This window comes from Mandrillus leucophaeus, unplaced genomic scaffold (genome assembly GCF_000951045.1).
Source record: "Mandrillus leucophaeus isolate KB7577 unplaced genomic scaffold, Mleu.le_1.0 Scaffold152, whole genome shotgun sequence".
In the NCBI taxonomy this organism is placed as follows: domain Eukaryota; kingdom Metazoa; phylum Chordata; class Mammalia; order Primates; family Cercopithecidae; genus Mandrillus; species Mandrillus leucophaeus.
This window is the reverse complement of record NW_012101499.1, coordinates 1,318,680-1,323,179: the sequence shown is the minus strand read 5'-3', so window position 1 is coordinate 1,323,179 and position 4,500 is coordinate 1,318,680.

The following is a 4,500-nucleotide window of genomic DNA, read 5'->3' as shown; positions in this document are numbered from 1 at the left end:
TACACAATGCACACCAAAGCCCCCACACAGACTACACAACACAGAACCCACACATACACCACACACAAACACATGCACACAACACACAACACACACTATACAAACTACATAATGCACACCACACACACCACACACACAAACACACACAGACTACACAGCACACACACAACAAACACATGCAGACTACACAACACACAAAACACACATCACACATATGCAGACTACACAACACACAACACATACATGCACCACAAACACATGCACAAACCACACCCCACAACCACTCAACAACCTACACAACACACACACCACACACAAACACAGATGATGCAACACACGCCACACACAAATACACACAGGCTACACAACATATACACATACACCACATGCAAACACATGCACACAACACACCATACACAACTCACCAACACATGCAGATTACACAACACACACACCATACAAACACATGCAAACTACACAAAACACACAAAATACACACTACACATACACAGACTACACAACACACAACACATACATATACCACACACAAACACATGCACACACCACACCTCACAACCACCCAACAACCTACACAACACCACAATGCACAATGCACACCACACACAAACACACACAGATGACACAACACACACCACACACACAGACAACACAACACACACCACATATACAGACTACACAACACACCCATACACCACACACAAACACATGCACACAACACACCACATACAATGCACAAACACGTACAGATTACACAACACACAACACACACCACACAAACATATGCAGACTACACAACACACACTACACAATACACATATCACACACAAACACATGCAGACTACAAAGCACACAACACACAAAACACAAATATGTGCAGTCTGTACCACAGACACACCACACAAACACATGCACACAATACAATACACACACCATATACACATGCACACAACACAATACACACACCATATACACTACATACCACATACACCACACAGCACACAAGCACATGCACACAACACAATACACACACGATATACACTACATACCAAATACACACACCACACACCACACAAGCACATGCACACAACACCACACACAACACACTCATGCACCAGACAATACTACACTATACATACACACCACACACACTATATCCCATATGCATACCACATACACACACTACACAAGCACACACTACACAACAAAAACCACACACACACCACACACACCATAGAAACACACACACACTAACTACACACAAAACACACACTACACAACACATACTTATATTCATACACGCACCACACACAGGCACACACACTACACACCACACACACATATCACACACACTACACACCGCACAAGACATACACACATTTTACACACATTCTTACATGCCCACACACTCACTTACACATGCACAAACATGCACATATAAATACAGAGAGAGACACACACGTGTATGCACTCTCACACACACACAGAGATGGCAATGCTCAGAGAGCTGGAGCACTCCAGGCTGGCTCCATTTCCCAGCGCCCCTGAGCTAGGGGCTGGGGCCTGTGCCACACGCGTGCACGCGCCTGTGTGTGTGTGTGTGTCCTGCAAGCGGGAGGGCGAGCCCCTCCTCTGTCAGGAGGCCTTTGCCCCACCCTGCGGGCTTGCAGTCTTGCTGCTCCTCCTTGAGGGCAGCTGTCCTACTTGTCACCACTTCTGTCTTCTGTTCTTCGCTCGCTCCTAGATTACAGGCTTTTTGAGGACAGATATTTGGTCCCATTCGTCACTGTGCTCCCACTGCCAGTTCTGGGCCTGGCATGGCAACATTAGTTAATGGATTAAATACATAAATCAATGAATGATAGATGGGAGGTACAGAGAGAGGGAGGGAAAGCAGAAAGTACTTAGATGCCCAAACCCTGTGTTCTAGTTTCTTTCTATGGGGCACTGGAATTTACTCTCTATATGACAGAGTGCATGGCAGACAGAACACTGATGAATGTAGCAAGTTTATGTTGAAAATTTCATTAAAAGTAACAAGAATATAAATAGATGTTGCTTGAATAATGAGTGGATCTAATCTCCCACTTTGTGGGCGCTCACAGCATGGGTACTGTCCTGAAAATTGAGGTGAGCATAATATAATATCAGCAGCAATATTTTAAAATTCTAGGTTAACACAGAAAATACCTTGCTTTCTTGACATCTGAATCAAATAAGATTGATAGTGGGAGAAAAAAAACAGCATTTTCATCTTAAATTTTCTTCCAACATAGTAGAAAATGGATTGAAAATACCAGTAACTGCCGGGCACAGTGGCTCATGCCTGTAATCCCAGTGCTTTGGGAGGCTGAGGCAGGAGAATCACTTGAACCCGGGAGGCAGAGGTTGCAGTGAGCCGAGATTGCGCCACTGCAACCTGGGCAACAGAGTGAGACTCCATCTCAAAAAAAAAGAAAAGAAAAGAAAAGAAAAGAAAAGAAAAGAAAAGAAAAGAGAAAATACTAGTAACCAAAGCGGTAATTGGCATAAAACATTCCAGATACATTGTGAGATCTCCAAGGCATCAGAAACAACTGATCAGCAAGGAGTCCGATGGAGGTAAACAGGGCAACCACTTCAAATCAGCCTGTCCTGCCTACAGAAAACTGCCTTGTAACCTGAGACCCTTGCTGCACACACATACACACACACAAACACACACAAACACAAACACACACACACACAGTCTCTTTCTCCACCCTTTTCTCAGGGTCCTCTTGAGCTTCAGGACCACGGAGTTGCTGAGCCTACATTTCTACTGTCTCGAGGTTTTGGAATCTGTCCAAAGTGGCTGTCTATTCTCCAGGGCCCTGGTCCCTCCTGCCTGCTTATATTAAGCAACCAACTGTCAACCATTTTAATTTGGTGAATAAAAATCTCTTGACCCTGGAAGACTGTAAATTAGATGAAACCTGGTTCTTTCTCTGCACTGTGGCTCTGCTGGGCACATCTAGCCACCTCCGCAGCTCCAGCCCCAACCAGGAGGGTCATCAAGCTGATACTCATCAAGCTGAGACCAGGTAAGCAGGCAGGTCTGGATGCAGGACTCCCCAGGAGATCTTCTGGGGCTCCTGAATGCCAGGTCCTGGCGTGGAGGTGGTTGTGGCATGCCAGGGTGAGACTGAAAATAGTTAAATTTAAAAAAAGATAAATCCTCCCCTCTCCTAGAAAGGTCAGGAAATGTCATCATGCCAAAGCAGGCAGCGGTGAATAAAAACTATGTTTCCACCATGTGGGAGGACAGAAACGACCCTCTGCGCCATGCCTTGAAACTGGCTTGAATGAAGGAAAAATCTCACAGATGTGTTACTCAAGTGTAACAGAGATCCAAGCCCTCTGGAGAGTGGGGAGCAAGGTCTGAAGGCAGATGCAGAATCCAATTTGGGGTGAGGGAAGGAGAATTAGGGGAGATTTACCTCTTCAATGGCCAGGAGGTAATACGGAGCAAATCAGACATATCACGGAAGGCTTCCTGCAGGAAGGGCCACTTGCCTGGAACATGTGTGGGATTTCATGTGGTAAGCAAGGAGGCAAACACTTAAGGAGGGAGGACAGCAAAAGCCCTGTGGCAGGAGGCAGCATGACAAGAATGAGCTTTCTGAAGGTAGGGGGGAGACAGCTGAGAGAGTACGGGTGTGACAAGGCAGAGATGGCTGGAGCCAGGATACACAGGGCCCGTAGGCCATGGAAGAGTGTGGACTTCACCCCAGGAGCTGGGGAGTTATAGAGGGGCACTTTGAGAAGACCCCTTTGGCTACAGTGTGAGGCATGAACTGGGAGGAGTGAAGTTGTGAATGATGCATGACTATTACGGAAATTAAAAAGAAAATTAAACACGAGAAGGCCCTAGGTGCAGCCCTGAGTAAAACCAGAGGCATCTGCAAAGTAGAGCAAAGGAGTAGCAGACAGGAGAATCAAGAGATGATCTAGGGAAAAACGACCGCCCCAAAGCAGGATCCATACTGGCAGAGTTGGCTGGGCGGTAACAGTGGAGGAGAAGGGCAGTGGGCGTAGGCACCGAGGACCTAGGCAGCGTTAGCAGGAGGTGCTGTGCTTGCAGTAACGGATTCTAAGCTAAATGGGAGAGAGCTGAAGACAAAGAGAGGAAATAGTACTTTTCTAGGAAGGAGAGGAAAGAGGTAAGATGGTAGCTGTGGCAGGAGGAAGTTGTCTAATGAAGGGTTGTGCTGTTGTTATTATTGTTTAAAATGAGATTATTTCCCTATGCTTAAAACCCAATGCATTTTGCACCTGAATATATTGCATTCACCACACTTACCTTCTTACACTCCTGAAACTCCACTCTAGTGGCAATACATTTACCAGATTTGAAGGCCAAAGGGACGAAGAAAGCTGGAGCAGCGACATTAGGGAGAAAGACAGCTCAGCAAGTGTTTGGGAGAGGAGAAGTGGATGAAGGGGTGGAAACTGGCTTAGCAA